Source organism: Oncorhynchus tshawytscha, unplaced genomic scaffold (genome assembly GCF_018296145.1).
Source record: "Oncorhynchus tshawytscha isolate Ot180627B unplaced genomic scaffold, Otsh_v2.0 Un_scaffold_8679_pilon_pilon, whole genome shotgun sequence".
Classification (NCBI taxonomy): Eukaryota; Metazoa; Chordata; class Actinopteri; order Salmoniformes; family Salmonidae; genus Oncorhynchus; species Oncorhynchus tshawytscha.
The window spans coordinates 293549-310838 of record NW_024609766.1 but is presented as its reverse complement, the minus strand read 5'-3'; the positions used below and the strand labels follow the sequence as shown (position 1 = coordinate 310838).

The 17290-nt window shown below is 44.5% G+C and overlaps 1 pseudogene; it reads right to left on the bottom strand.

Moving 5' to 3' along the window:
* LOC121845793 overlaps positions 1–17290 on the bottom strand; it is a 169329-nt pseudogene that overhangs the window by 4438 nt on the left and 147601 nt on the right.

Here is a 17290-nt window from a genome sequence, read left to right as displayed (position 1 = left end):
TATATAGACGCTAGGGGTGCTCCTAGGGGTGCTCCTAAATGTGTTATATAGATGCTAGGGGTGCTCCTAGGGGTGCTCCTAAATGTGTTATATAGTCACTAGAGGTGCTCCTAGATGTGTTATATAGTGACTAGCGGTGCTCCTAGGGGTGCTCCTAAATGTGTTATATAGACACTAGGGGTGCTCCTAGGGGTGCTCCTAAATGTGTTATATAGACACTAGGGGTGCTACTAAATGTGTTATGTAGACACTAGGGGTGCTCCTAAATGTGTTATATAGACACTAGGGGTGCTCCTAAATGTGTTATGTAGACACTAGAGGTGCTCCTAAATGTGTTATATAGACACTAGGGTTGCTCCTAAATGTGTTATATAGACACTAGGGGTGCTCCTAGGGTGCTCCTAAATGTGTTATATAGTCACTAGGGGTGCTCCTCGGGGTGCTCCTAAATGTGTTATATAGTCACTCGGTGTGCTCCTAAATGTGTTATATAGTCACAAGGGGTGCTCCTAAATGTGTTATATAGTCACTAGGGGTGCTCCTAAATGTGTTATATAGACACTAGGGGTACCCCTAAATGTGTTATATAGACACTAGGGCTGCTCCTAAATGTGTTATATAGTCACTAGGGGTGCTCCTAAATGTGTTATATAGTCACTAGGGGTGCTCCTAAATGTGTTATATAGACACTAGGGGTACCCCTAAATGTGTTATATAGGCACTAGGGGTGCTCCTAAATGTGTTATATAGACACTAGCGGTGCTCCTAAATGTGTTATATATACACTAGGGGTGCTCCTAGGGGTGCTCCTAAATGTGTTATATAGACACTAGGGTGCTCCTAGGGTGCTCCTAAAAGTGTTATATAGTCACTAGGGGTGCTCCTAAATCTGTTATATAGACACTAGGGGTGCTCCTAGGGTGCTCCTAAATGTGTTATATAGACACTAGGGGTGCTCCTAGGGGTGCTCCTAAAAGTGTTATATAGTCACTAGGGTGCTCCTAAATCTGTTATATAGACACTAGGGGTGCTCCTAGGGGTGCTCCTAAATGTGTTATATAGACACTAGGGGTGCTCCTAAATGTGTTATATAGACACTAGCGGTGCTCCTAAATGTGTTATATATACACTAGGGGTGCTCCTAAATGTGTTATATAGACACTAGGGGTGCTCCTAGGGGTGCTCCTAAATGTGTTATATAGACACTAGGGGTGCTCCTAGGGGTGCTCCTAAATGTGTTATATAGTCACTAGGGGTGCTCCTAAATGTGTTATATAGACACTAGGGGTGCTCCTAGGGGTGCTCCTAAATGTGTTATATAGACACTAGGGGTGCTCCTAAATGTGTTATATAGACACTAGGGGTGCTCCTAGGGGTGCTCCTAAATGTGTTATATAGACACTAGAGGTGCTCCTATATGTGTTATATAGACACTAGGGTTGCTCCTAAATGTGTTATATAGACACTAGGGGTGCTCCTAGGGGTGCTCCTAAATGTGTTATATAGACACTAGGGGTGCTACTAAATGTGTTATATAGACACAAGTGGTGCTCCTAGGAGTGCTCCTAAATGTGTTATATAGACACTTGGGGTGCTCCTAGGGGTGCTCCTAAATGTGTTATAAAGTCACTAGAGGTGCTCCTAAATGTGTTATATAGACGCTAGGGGTGCTCCTAAATGTGTTATATAGACAGTAGAGGTGCTCCTAGGGTGCTCCTAAATGTGTTATATAGACAGTAGAGGTGCTCCTAGGGTGCTCCTAAATGTGTTATATAGACACTAAGGTTGCTCCTAGGGGTGCTCCTAAATGTGTTATATAGTCACTAGGGGTGCTCCTAAATGTGTTATATAGTCACTAGGGGTGCTCCTAAATGTGTTATATAGACACAAGTGGTGCTCCTAGGGGTGCTCCTAAATGTGTTATGTAGACACTAGAGGTGCTCCTAAATGTGTTATATAGACACTAGGGGTGCTCCTAAATGTGTTATGTAGACACTAGGGGTGCTCCTAGGGGTGCTCCTAAATGTGTTATATAGTCACTCGGGGTGCTCCTAAATGTGTTATATAGACACTAGGGTTGCTCCTAAATGTGTTATATAGACACTAGGGGTGCTCCTAGGGGTGCTCCTAAATGTGTTATGTAGTCACTCGGGGTGCTCCTAAATGTGTTATATAGACACTAGAGGTGCTCCTAAATGTGTTATATAGACACTAGGGTTGCTCCTAGGGGTGCTCCTAAATGTGTTATATAGACACTAGAGGTGCCCCTAAATGTGTTATATAGACACTAGGGGTGCTCCTAGGGGTGCTCCTAAATGTGTTATATAGACACTAGGGGTGCTCCTAAATGTGTTATATAGACACTAGGGGTGCTCCTAAATGTGTTATATAGTCACTAGGGTGCTCCTAAATGTGTTATATAGACACTAGGGTGCTCCTAAATGTGTTATATAGACACTAGCGGTGCTCCTAAATGTGTTATATAGACACTAGGGTGCTCCTAGGGTGCTCCTAAATGTGTTATATAGACACTAGGGGTGCTCCTAGGGTGCTCCTAAATGTGTTATATAGTCACTAGGGTGCTCCTAAATGTGTTATATAGACACTAGGGTGCTCCTAGGGGTGCTCCTAAATGTGTTATATAGACACTAGGGTGCTACTAAATGTGTTATGTAGACACTAGGGGTGCTCCTAAATGTGTTATGTAGACACTAGAGGTGCTCCTAAATGTGTTATATAGACACTAGGGGTGCTCCTAGGGGTGCTCCTAAATGTGTTATATAGTCACTAGGGGTGCTCCTCGGGGTGCTCCTAAATGTGTTATATAGTCACTCGGGGTGCTCCTAAATGTGTTATATAGACACTAGAGGTGCTCCTAAATGTGTTATATAGACACTAGGGTTGCTCCTAAATGTGTTATATAGATACTAGGCGTGCTCCTAGGGGTGCTCCTAAATGTTTGATATAGACACTAGGGGTGCTCCTAGGGTGCTCTAAATGTGTTATATAGACACTAGGGGTGCTCCTAAATGTGTTATATAGACACTAGGGGTGCTCCTAAATGTGTTATATAGTCACTAGGGGTGCTCCTAAATGTGTTATATAGACACTAGGGTGCTCCTAAATGTGTTATATAGACACTAGCGGTGCTCCTAAATGTGTTATATAGACACTAGGGGTGCTCCTAGGGGTGCTCCTAAATGTGTTATATAGACACTAGGGGTGCTCCTAGGGTGCTCCTAAATGTGTTATATAGTCACTAGGGGTGCTCCTCGGGGTGCTCCTAAATGTGTTATATAGTCACTCGGGGTGCTCCTAAATGTGTTATATCGACACTAGGAGTGCTCCTAAATGTGTTATATAGACACTTGGGGTGCTCCTAGGGGTGCTCCTAAATGTGTTATATAGTCACTAGAGGTGCTCCTAAATGTGTTATATAGACGCTAGGGGTGCTCCTAGGGGTGCTCCTAAATGTGTTATATAGATGCTAGGGGTGCTCCTAGGGGTGCTCCTAAATGTGTTATATAGTCACTAGAGGTGCTCCTAGATGTGTTATATAGTGACTAGCGGTGCTCCTAGGGGTGCTCCTAAATGTGTTATATAGACACTAGGGGTGCTCCTAGGGGTGCTCCTAAATGTGTTATATAGACACTAGGGGTGCTACTAAATGTGTTATGTAGACACTAGGGGTGCTCCTAAATGTGTTATATAGACACTAGGGGTGCTCCTAAATGTGTTATGTAGACACTAGAGGTGCTCCTAAATGTGTTATATAGACACTAGGGTTGCTCCTAAATGTGTTATATAGACACTAGGGGTGCTCCTAGGGGTGCTCCTAAATGTGTTATATAGTCACTAGGGGTGCTCCTCGGGGTGCTCCTAAATGTGTTATATAGTCACTCGGGGTGCTCCTAAATGTGTTATATAGACACTAGAGGTGCTCCTAAATGTGTTATATAGACACTAGGGTTGCTCCTAAATGTGTTATATAGATACTAGGCGTGCTCTAGCGGTGCTCTAAATGTTTGATATAGACACTAGGGGTGCTCCTAAATGTGTTATATAGACACAAGTGGTGCTCCTAGGAGTGCTCCTAAATGTGTTATATAGACACTTGGGGTGCTCCTAGGGGTGCTCCTAAATGTGTTATATAGTCACTAGAGGTGCTCCTAAATGTGTTATATAGACGCTAGGGGTGCTCCTAGGGGTGCTCCTAAATGTGTTATATAGACAGTAGAGGTGCTCCTAGGGGTGCTCCTAAATGTGTTATATAGATGCTAGGGGTGCTCCTTGGGGTGCTCCTAAATGTGTTATATAGTCACTAGAGGTGCTCCTAGATGTGTTATATAGTGACTAGCGGTGCTCCTAGGGGTGCTCCTAAATGTGTTATATAGACACTAGGGGTGCTCCTAGGGGTGCTCCTAAATGTGTTATATAGACACTAGGGGTGCTCCTAAATGTGTGATATAGACACTAGGGGTGCTCCTAAATGTGTTATATAGACACTAGGGGTGCTCCTAAATGTGTTATATATACACTAGGGGTGCTCCTAAATGTGTTATATAGACACTAGGGGTGCTCCTAAATGTGTTATATAGACACTAGGGTGCTCCTAAATGTGTTATATAGACACTAGGGGTGCTCCTAGGGGTGCTCCTCAATGTGTTATATAGACACTAGGGGTGCTCCTAGGGGTGCTCCTAAATGTGTTATATAGTCACTAGGGGTGCTCCTAAATGTGTTATATAGACACTAGGGGTGCTCCTAGGGGTGCTCCTAGGGGTGCTCCTAAATGTGTTATATAGTCACTAGACACTTGGGGTGCTCCTAGGGGTGCTCCTAAATGTGTTATATAGTCACTAGAGGTGCTCCTAAATGTGTTATATAGACGCTAGGGGTGCTCCTAGGGGTGCTCCTAAATGTGTTATATAGACAGTAGAGGTGCTCCTAGGGGTGCTCCTAAATGTGTTATATAGATGCTAGGGGTGTTCCTAGGGGTGCTCCTAAATGTGTTATATAGTCACTAGAGGTGCTCCTAAATGTGTGATATAGACACTAGGGGTGCTCCTAAATGTGTTATATAGACACTAGGGGTGCTACTAAATGTGTTATATATACACTAGGGGTGCTCCTAAATGTGTTATATAGACACTAGGGGTGCTCCGAAATGTGTTATATAGACACTAGGGGTGCTCCTAGGGGTGCTCCTAAATGTGTTATATAGACACTAGGGGTGCTCCTAGGGGTGCTCCTAGGGGTGCTCCTAAATGTGTTATATAGTCACTAGAGGTGCTCCTAAATGTGTTATATAGTCACTAGCGGTGCTCCTAGGGGTGCTCCTAAATGTGTTATATAGACACTAGGGGTGCTCCTAGGGGTGCTCCTAAATGTGTTATGTAGACACTTGGGGTGCTCCTAAATGTGTTATATATATACACTAGGGGTGCTCCTAAATGTGTTATATAGACACTAGGGGTGCTCCTAGGGGTGCTCCTAAATGTGTTATATAGTCACTAGGGGTGCTCCTCGGGGTGCTCCTAAATGTGTTATATAGTCACTCGGGGTGCTCCTAAATGTGTTATATAGACACTAGAGGTGCTCCTAAATGTGTTATATAGACACTAGGGTTGCTCCTAAATGTGTTATATAGATACTAGGGGTGCTCCTAAATGTTTGATATAGACACTAGGGGTGCTCCTAAATGTGTTATATAGACACAAGTGGTGCTCCTAGGAGTGCTCCTAAATGTGTTATATAGGCACTTGGGGTGCTCCTAGGGGTGCTCCTAAATGTGTTATATAGTCACTAGAGGTGCTCCTAAATGTGTTATATAGACGCTAGGGGTGCTCCTAGGGGTGCTCCTAAATGTTTGATATAGACACTAGGGGTGCTCCTAAATGTGTTATATAGACACAAGTGGTGCTCCTAGGAGTGCTCCTAAATGTGTTATATAGTCACCTGAGGTGCTCCTAAATGTGTTATATAGACGCTAGGGGTGCTCCTAGGGGTGCTCCTAAATGTGTTATATAGTCACTAGAGGTGCTCCTAAATTTGTTATATAGACGCTAGGGGTGCTCCTAGGGGTGCTCCTAAATGTGTTATATAGACAGTAGAGGTGCTCCTAGGGGTGCTCCTAAATGTGTTATATAGATGCTAGGGTGCTCCTAGGGGTGCTACTAAATGTGTTATATATACACTAGGGGTGCTCCTAAATGTGTTATATAGACACTAGGGGTGCTCCGAAATGTGTTATATAGACACTAGGGGTGCTCCTAGGGGTGCTCCTAAATGTGTTATATAGACACTAGGGGTGCTCCTAGGGGTGCTCCTAAATGTGTTATATAGACACTAGGGGTGCTACTAAATGTGTTATGTAGACACTAGGGGTGCTCCTAAATGTGTTATATAGATACTAGGCGTGCTCCTAGGGGTGCTACCTAAATGTTTGATATAGACACTAGGGGTGCTCCTAAATGTGTTATATAGACACAAGTGGTGCTCCTAGGAGTACTCCTAAATGTGTTATATAGACACTTGGGGTGCTCCTAGGGGTGCTCCTAAATGTGTTATATAGTCACTAGAGGTGCTCCTAAATGTGTTATATAGACGCTAGGGGTGCTCCTAGGGCTGCTCCTAAATGTGTTATAGACAGTAGAGGTGCTCCTAGGGGTGCTCCTAAATGTGTTATATAGATGCTAGGGGTGCTCCTAGGGGTGCTCCTAAATGTGTTATATAGTCACTAGAGGTGCTCCTAAATGTGTGATATAGACACTAGGGGTGCTCCAAAATGTGTTATATAGACACTAGGGGTGCTACTAAATGTGTTATATATACACTAGGGGTGCTCCTAAATGTGTTATATAGACACTAGGGGTGCTCCGAAATGTGTTATATAGACACTAGGGGTGCTCCTAGGGGTGCTCCTAAATGTGTTATATAGACACTAGGGGTGCTCCTAGGGGTGCTCCTAAATGTGTTATATAGACACTAGGGGTGCTACTAAAAGTGTTATGTAGACACTAGGGGTGCTCCTAAATGTGTTATATAGACACTAGGGGTGCTCCTAAATGTGTTATGTAGACACTAGAGGTGCTCCTAAATGTGTTATATAGACACTAGGGTTGCTCCTAAATGTGTTATATAGACACTAGGGGTGCTCCTAGGGGTGCTCCTAAATGTGTTATATAGACACTAGCGGTGCTCCTAAATGTGTTATATATACACTAGGGCTGCTCCTAAATGTGTTATATAGACACTAGGGGTGCTCCTAGGGGTACTCCTAAATGTGTTATATATACACTAGGGGTGCTCCTAAATGTGTTATATAGACACTAGGGGTGCTCCTAAATGTGTTATATAGACACTAGTGGTGCTCCTAGGGGTGCTCCTAAATGTGTCATATAGACACTAGGCGTGCTCCTAGGGGTGCTCCTAAATGTGTGGGTGCTCCTAAATGTGTTATATAGACACTAGGGGTGCTCCTAGGGGTGCTCCTAAATGTGTTATATAGTCACTAGGGGTGCTCCTCGGGGTGCTCCTAAATGTGTTATATAGTCACTCGGGGTGCTCCTAAATGTGTTATATAGACACTAGAGGTGCTCCTAAATGTGTTATATAGACACTAGGGTTGCTCCTAAATGTGTTATATAGATACTAGGCGTGCTCCTAGGGGTGCTCCTAAATGTTTGATATAGACACTAGGGGTGCTCCTAAATGTGTTATATAGACACAAGTGGTGCTCCTAGGAGTGCTCCTAAATGTGTTATATAGACACTTGGGGTGCTCCTAGGGGTGCTCCTAAATGTGTTATATAGTCACTAGAGGTGCTCCTAAATGTGTTATATAGACGCTAGGGGTGCTCCTAGGGGTGCTCCTAAATGTGTTATATAGACAGTAGAGGTGCTCCTAGGGGTGCTCCTAAATGTGTTATATAGATGCTAGGGGTGCTCCTTGGGGTGCTCCTAAATGTGTTATATAGTCACTAGAGGTGCTCCTAGATGTGTTATATAGTGACTAGCGGTGCTCCTAGGGGTGCTCCTAAATGTGTTATATAGACACTAGAGGTGCTCCTAAATGTGTTATATAGTCACTAGAGGTGCTCCTAAATGTGTTATATAGACGCTAGGGGTGCTCCTAGGGCTGCTCCTAAATGTGTTATAGACAGTAGAGGTGCTCCTAGGGTGCTCCTAAATGTGTTATATAGATGCTAGGGGTGCTCCTAGGGTGCTCCTAAATGTGTTATATAGTCACTAGAGGTGCTCCTAAATGTGTGATATAGACACTAGGGGTGCTCCTAAATGTGTTATATAGACACTAGGGTTGCTCCTAAATGTGTTATATAGACACTAGGGGTGCTCCTAGGGTGCTCCTAAATGTGTTATATAGTCACTAGGGGTGCTCCTAAATGTGTTATATAGACACTAGGGTGCTCCTAGGGGTGCTCCTAAATGTGTTATATAGTCACTAGGGGTGCTCCTCGGGTGCTCCTAAATGTGTTATATAGTCACTCGGGGTGCTCCTAGGGGTGCTCCTAAATGTGTTATATAGTCACTAGAGGTGCTCCTAAATGTGTGATATAGACACTAGGAGTGCTCCTAAATGTGTTATATAGACACTTGGGGTGCTCCTAGGGGTGCTCCTAAATGTGTTATATAGTCACTAGAGGTGCTCCTAAATGTGTTATATAGACACTAGGGGTGCTCCGAAATTTGTTATATAGACACTAGGGGTGCTCCTAGGGTGTGCTCCTAAATGTGTTATATAGACACTAGGGGTGCTCCTAGGGGTGCTCCTAAATGTGTTATATAGACACTAGGGGTGCTACTAAAAGTGTTATGTAGACACTAGGGGTGCTCCTAAATGTGTTATATAGACACTAGGGGTGCTCCTAAATGTGTTATGTAGACACTAGAGGTGCTCCTAAATGTGTTATATAGACACTAGGGTTGCTCCTAAATGTGTTATATAGACACTAGGGGTGCTCCTAGGGGTGCTCCTAAATGTGTTATATAGACACTAGCGGTGCTCCTAAATGTGTTATATATACACTAGGGCTGCTCCTAAATGTGTTATATAGACACTAGGGGTGCTCCTAGGGGTACTCCTAAATGTGTTATATATACACTAGGGGTGCTCCTAAATGTGTTATATAGACACTAGGGGTGCTCCTCGGGGTGCTCCTAAATGTGTTATATAGACACTAGTGGTGCTCCTAGGGGTGCTCCTAAATGTGTCATATAGACACTAGGGGTGCTCCTAGGGTGCTCCTAAATGTGTTATATAGACACTAGGGGTGCTCCTAAATGTGTTATATAGACACTAGGGGTGCTCCTAGGGTGCTCCTAAATGTGTTATATAGTCACTAGGGGTGCTCCTCGGGGTGCTCCTAAATGTGTTATATAGTCACTCGGGTGCTCCTAAATGTGTTATATAGACACTAGAGGTGCTCCTAAATGTGTTATATAGACACTAGGGTTGCTCCTAAATGTGTTATATAGATACTAGGCGTGCTCCTAGGGGTGCTCCTAAATGTTTGATATAGACACTAGGGGTGCTCCTAAATGTGTTATATAGACACAAGTGGTGCTCCTAGGAGTGCTCCTAAATGTGTTATATAGACACTTGGGGTGCTCCTAGGGGTGCTCCTAAATGTGTTATATAGTCACTAGAGGTGCTCCTAAATGTGTTATATAGACGCTAGGGGTGCTCCTAGGGGTGCTCCTAAATGTGTTATATAGACAGTAGAGGTGCTCCTAGGGGTGCTCCTAAATGTGTTATATAGATGCTAGGGGTGCTCCTTGGGGTGCTCCTAAATGTGTTATATAGTCACTAGAGGTGCTCCTAGATGTGTTATATAGTGACTAGCGGTGCTCCTAGGGGTGCTCCTAAATGTGTTATATAGACACTAGAGGTGCTCCTAAATGTGTTATATAGTCACTAGAGGTGCTCCTAAATGTGTTATATAGACGCTAGGGGTGCTCCTAGGGCTGCTCCTAAATGTGTTATAGACAGTAGAGGTGCTCCTAGGGGTGCTCCTAAATGTGTTATATAGATGCTAGGGGTGCTCCTAGGGGTGCTCCTAAATGTGTTATATAGTCACTAGAGGTGCTCCTAAATGTGTGATATAGACACTAGGGGTGCTCCTAAATGTGTTATATAGACACTAGGGTTGCTCCTAAATGTGTTATATAGACACTAGGGGTGCTCCTAGGGGTGCTCCTAAATGTGTTATATAGTCACTAGGGGTGCTCCTAAATGTGTTATATAGACACTAGGGGTGCTCCTAGGGGTGCTCCTAAATGTGTTATATAGTCACTAGGGGTGCTCCTCGGGGTGCTCCTAAATGTGTTATATAGTCACTCGGGGTGCTCCTAGGGGTGCTCCTAAATGTGTTATATAGTCACTAGAGGTGCTCCTAAATGTGTGATATAGACACTAGGGGTGCTCCTAAATGTGTTATATAGACACTAGGGGTGCTACTAAATGTGTTATATATACACTAGGGGTGCTCCTAAATGTGTTATATAGACACTAGGGGTGCTCCGAAATGTGTTATATAGACACTAGGGGTGCTCCTAGGGGTGCTCCTAAATGTGTTATATAGACACTAGGGGTGCTCCTAGGGGTGCTCCTAAATGTGTTATATAGACACTAGGGGTGCTACTAAAAGTGTTATGTAGACACTAGGGGTGCTCCTAAATGTGTTATATAGACACTAGGGGTGCTCCTAAATGTGTTATGTAGACACTAGAGGTGCTCCTAAATGTGTTATATAGACACTAGGGTTGCTCCTAAATGTGTTATATAGACACTAGGGTGCTCCTAGGGTGCTCCTAAATGTGTTATATAGACACTAGCGGTGCTCCTAAATGTGTTATATATACACTAGGGCTGCTCCTAAATGTGTTATATAGACACTAGGGGTGCTCCTAGGGGTACTCCTAAATGTGTTATATATACACTAGGGGTGCTCCTAAATGTGTTATATAGACACTAGGGGTGCTCCTCGGGGTGCTCCTAAATGTGTTATATAGACACTAGTGGTGCTCCTAGGGGTGCTCCTAAATGTGTCATATAGACACTAGGGGTGCTCCTAGGGGTGCTCCTAAATGTGTTATATAGACACTAGGGTGCTCCTAAATGTGTTATATAGACACTAGGGGTGCTCCTAGGGGTGCTCCTAAATGTGTTATATAGTCACTAGGGGTGCTCCTCGGGGTGCTCCTAAATGTGTTATATAGTCACTCGGGGTGCTCCTAAATGTGTTATATAGACACTAGAGGTGCTCCTAAATGTGTTATATAGACACTAGGGTTGCTCCTAAATGTGTTATATAGATACTAGGCGTGCTCCTAGGGGTGCTCCTAAATGTTTGATATAGACACTAGGGGTGCTCCTAAATGTGTTATATAGACACAAGTGGTGCTCCTAGGAGTGCTCCTAAATGTGTTATATAGTCACTAGAGGTGCTCCTAAATGTGTTATATAGACGCTAGGGGTGCTCCTAGGGGTGCTCCTAAATGTGTTATATAGTCACTAGAGGTGCTCCTAAATGTGTTATATAGACGCTAGGGGTGCTCCTAGGGGTGCTCCTAAATGTGTTATATAGACAGTAGAGGTGCTCCTAGGGGTGCTCCTAAATGTGTTATATAGATGCTAGGGGTGCTCCTAGGGGTGCTCCTAAATGTGTTATATAGTCACTAGAGGTGCTCCTAAATGTGTGATATAGACACTAGGGGTGCTCCTAAATGTGTTATATAGACACTAGGGGTGCTACTAAATGTGTTATATATACACTAGGGGTGCTCCTAAATGTGTTATATAGACACTAGGGGTGCTCCGAAATGTGTTATATAGACACTAGGGGTGCTCCTAGGGGTGCTCCTAAATGTGTTATATAGACACTAGGGGTGCTCCTAGGGGTGCTCCTAAATGTGTTATATAGACACTAGGGGTGCTACTAAAAGTGTTATGTAGACACTAGGGTGCTCCTAAATGTGTTATATAGACACTAGGGGTGCTCCTAAATGTGTTATGTAGACACTAGAGGTGCTCCTAAATGTGTTATATAGACACTAGGGTTGCTCCTAAATGTGTTATATAGACACTAGGGGTGCTCCTAGGGGTGCTCCTAAATGTGTTATATAGACACTAGCGGTGCTCCTAAATGTGTTATATATACACTAGGGCTGCTCCTAAATGTGTTATATAGACACTAGGGGTGCTCCTAGGGGTACTCCTAAATGTGTTATATATACACTAGGGGTGCTCCTAAATGTGTTATATAGACACTAGGGGTGCTCCTCGGGGTGCTCCTAAATGTGTTATATAGACACTAGTGGTGCTCCTAGGGGTGCTCCTAAATGTGTCATATAGACACTAGGGGTGCTCCTAGGGGTGCTCCTAAATGTGTTATATAGACACTAGGGGTGCTCCTAAATGTGTTATATAGACACTAGGGGTGCTCCTAAATGTGTTATATAGACACTAGGGGTGCTCCTAAATGTGTTATATAGACACTAGGGGTGCTCCTAAATGTGTGATATAAACACTAGGGGTGCTCCTAAATGTGTTATATAGTCACTAGTGGTGCTCCTAAATGTGTTATATAGTCACTGGAGGTGCTCCTAAATGTGTTATATAGACACTAGGGGTGCTCCTAGGGGTGCTCCTAAATGTGTTATATAGACACGAGGGGTGCTCCTAGGAGTGCTCCTAAATGTGTTATATAGACACTAGGGGTGCTCCTAGGGGTGCTCCTAAATGTGTTATATAGTCACTAGAGGTGCTCCTAGATGTGTTATATAGTGACTAGCGGTGCTCCTAGGGGTGCTCCTAAATGTGTTATGTAGACACTAGGGGTGCTCCTAAATGTGTTATATAGTCACTCGGGGTGCTCCTAAATGTGTTATATAGACACTAGAGGTGCTCCTAAATGTGTTATATAGACACTAGGGTTGCTCCTAAATGTGTTATATAGATACTAGGCGTGCTCCTAGGGGTGCTCCTAAATGTGTGATATAGACACTAGGGGTGCTCCTAAATGTGTTATATAGTGACTAGCGGTGCTCCTAGGGGTGCTCCTAAATGTGTTATATAGACACTAGGGGTGCTCCTAGGGGTGCTCCTAAATGTGTTATATAGACACTAGGGGTGCTCCTAAATGTGTTATATAGACACTAGGGGTGCTCCTAAATGTGTGATATAGACACTAGGGGTGCTCCTAAATGTGTTATATAGACACTAGGGGTGCTACTAAATGTGTTATATATACACTAGGGGTGCTCCTAAATGTGTTATATAGACACTAGGGGTGCTCCGAAATGTGTTATATAGACACTAGGGGTGCTCCTAGGGGTGCTCCTAAATGTGTTATATAGACACTAGGGGTGCTCCTAGGGGTGCTCCTAAATGTGTTATATAGTCACTCGGGGTGCTCCTAAATGTGTTATATAGACACTAGGGGTGCTCCTAAATGTGTTATATAGACACTAGAGGTGCTCCTTAATGTGTTATATAGTGACTTGCGGTGCTCCTAGGGGTGCTCCTAAATGTGTTATATAGATGCTAGGGGTGCTCCTAGGGGTGCTCCTAAATGTGTTATATAGACACTAGGGGTGCTCCTAAATGTGTTATATAGACACTAGGGGTGCTCCTAGGGGTGCTCCTAAATGTGTTATATAGACACTAGGGGTGCTCCTAGGGGTGCTCCTAAATGTGTTATATAGTCACTAGTGGTGCTCCTAGGGGTGCTCCTAAATGTGTTATATAGTCACTAGTGGTGCTCCTAGGGGTGCTCCTAAATGTGTTATATAGTCACTAGTGGTGCTCCTAAATGTGTTATATAGTCACTAGAGGTGCTCCTAAATGTGTTATATAGTCACTAGTGGTGCTCCTAAATGTGTTATATAGTCACTAGTGGTGCTCCTAAATGTGTTATATAGACACTAGGGGTGCTCCTAGGGGTGCTCCTAAATGTGTTATATAGACACGAGGGGTGCTCCTAGATGTGTTATATAGTGACTAGCGGTGCTCCTAGGGGTGCTCCTAAATGTGTTATATAGACACTAGGGGTGCTCCTAGGGGTGCTCCTAAATGTGTTATATAGACACAAGGGGTGCTCCTAAATGTGTTATATATACACTAGGGGTGCTCCTAAATGTGTTATATAGACACTAGGGGTGCTCCTAAATGTGTTATATATACACTAGGGTGCTCCTAAATGTGTTATATACACACACTAGGGTGCTCCTAGGGTGCTCCTAAATGTGTTATATAGACACTAGGATTGCTCCTAAATGTGTTATATAGACACTAGGGGTGCTCCTAGGGGTGCTCCTAAATGTGTTATATATACACTAGGGGTGCTCCTAAATGTGTTATATAGACACTAGGGGTGCTCCTAAATGTGTTATATAGACACTAGGGGTGCTCCTAAATGTGTGATATAGACACTAGGGGTGCTCCTAAATGTGTTATATAGTCACTCGTGATGCTCCTAAATGTGTTATATAGTCACTAGAGGTGCTCCTAAATGTGTTATATAGACACTAGGGGTGCTCCTAGGGGTGCTCCTAAATGTGTTATATAGACACGAGGGGTGCTCCTAGGAGTGCTCCTAAATGTGTTATATAGACACTAGGGGTGGTCCTAGGGGTGCTCCTAAATGTGTTATACAGACACTAGGGGTGCTCCTAGGGGTGCTCCTAAATGTGTTATATAGACACTAGGGGTGCTCCTAGGGGTGCTCCTAAATGTGTTATATAGACCCTAGGGGTGCTCCTAGGGGTGCTCCTAAATGTGTTATATAGACACTAGGGTGCTCCTAAATGTGTTATATATACACTAGGGGTGCTCCTAAATGTGTTATATAGACACTAGGGGTGCTCCTAAATGTGTTATATATACACTAGGGTGCTCCTAAATGTGTTATATAGACACAAGGGGTGCTCCTAAATGTGTTATATATACACTAGGGGTGCTCCTAAATGTGTTATATAGACACTAGGGGTGCTCCTAAATGTGTTATATATACACTAGGGGTGCTCCTAAATGTGTTATATAGTCACTACTCTTGTCTTCAGACCACCAATACAAATGTGATTTGAAATGGCGTCCTATTGCCTAAATAGTCCACTACTCTTGACCAGAGCCCTAAGGGACGCAGGCAAGGTGTTGGTGGTCCAGTATACCTCGTTGTTGGCCAGCTGAAACCACGGCTGCTTCCCGTAGGTGAAGATCTCCCAGAGGATGACTCCAAAGCTCCAAACGTCACTTTCTGTTGTGAACTTTCTGTACATGATGCTCTCAGGGGGCATCCAGCGGATCGGCAACATGGTGTGACCTCCGACCTGAAACAGGTTAACAGGACTATATTAGTATAGCGCTGTGTGACCTCCGACCTGAAACAGGTTAACAGGACTATATTAGTGCAGCTCTGTGTGACCTGATACAGGTTAACAGCTAATCACAGTGCTGACAGCATCAACAAGACTGATGTTACTGTTGTAATCACGGTCCTGACAGCATCAACAGGACTGATGTTACTGTTGTAATCACGGTCCTGACAGCATCAACAAGACTGATGTTACTGTTGTAATCACGGTCCTGACAGCATCAACAAGACTGATGTTACTGTTGTAATCACGGTCCTGACAGCATCAACAAGACTGACACTATCACCTTGGGGTTGGGTGTGAAGGTCACTATCAACTAGGGGTTGGGTGTGGAGAACACAGACACTATCACCTTGGGGTTGGGTGTGAAGGACACTATCACCTTGGGGTTGGGTGTGAAGGACACTATCACCTAGGGGTTGGGTGTGAAGAACACAGACACTATCACCTTGGGGTTGGGTGTGAAGGACACTATCAACTAGGGGTTGGGTGTTAAGAACACAGACACTATCACCTTGCGGTTGGGAGTGAAAGACACAGACACTATAACCTTGCGGTTGGGAGTGAAGGACACAGACACTATCACCTTGGGGTTGGGTGTGAAAAACACAGACACTATGACCTTGGGGTTGGGTGTGAAGTACACTATCACCTTGGGGTTGGGTGTGAAGGACACTATCACCTTGGGGTTGGGTGTGAAGGACACTATCACCTTGGGGTTGGGTGTGAAGGACACTATCACCTTGGGGTTGGGTGTGAAGAACACAGACACTATCACCTTGGGGTTGGGTGTGAAGGACACTATCACCTTGGGGTTGGGTGTGAAGGACACTATCACCTTGGGGTTGGGTGTGAAGGACACTATCACCTTGGGGTTGGGTGTGAAGGACAGACACTATCACATTGGGGTTGGGTGTGAAGGACACTATCACCTTGGGGTTGGGTGTGAAGGACATCACCTTGGGGTTGGGTGTGAAGGACACTATCACATTGGGGTTGGGTGTGAAGGACACAGACACTATCACCTTGGGGTTGGGTGTGAAGGACACTATCACCTTGGGGTTGGGTGTGAAGGACACTATCACCTTGGGGTTGGGTGTGAAGGACACTATCACCTTGGGGTTGGGTGTGAAGAACACAGACACTATCACCTTGGGGTTGGGTGTGAAGGACACTATCACCTTGGGGTTGGGTGTGAAGAACACAGACACTATCACCTTGGGGTTGGGTGTGAAGGACACTATCACCTTGGGGTTGGGTGTGAAGGACACTATCACCTTGGGGTTGGGTGTGAAGGACACTATCACCTTGGGGTTGGGTGTGAAGGACACTATCACCTTGGGGTTGGGTGTGAAGGACACTATCACCTTGGGGTTGGGTGTGAAGGACACTATCACCTTGGGGTTGGGTGTGAAGGAAGAACACAGACACTATCACCTTGGGGTTGGGTGTGAAGGACACTATCACCTTGGGGTTGGGTGTGAAGGACACTATCACCTTGGGGTTGGGTGTGAAGGACACTATCACCTTGGGGTTGGGTGTGAAGGACACACACCTTGGGGTTGGGTGTGAAGGACACTATCACCTTGGGGTTGGGTGTGAAGGACACAGACACTATCACCTTGGGGTTGGGTGTGAAGGACACTATCACCTTGGGGTTGGGTGTGAAGGACACTATCACCTTGGGGTTGGGTGTGAAGGACACTATCACCTTGGGGTTGGGTGTGAAGGACACTATCACCTTGGGGTTGGGTGTGAAGGACACAGACACTATCACCTTGGGGTTGGATGTGAAGGTCACAGACACTATAACCTTGCGGTTGGGAGTGAAGAACACAGACACTATCACCTTGGGGTTGGGTGTGAAGAACACAGACACTATCACCTTGGGGTTG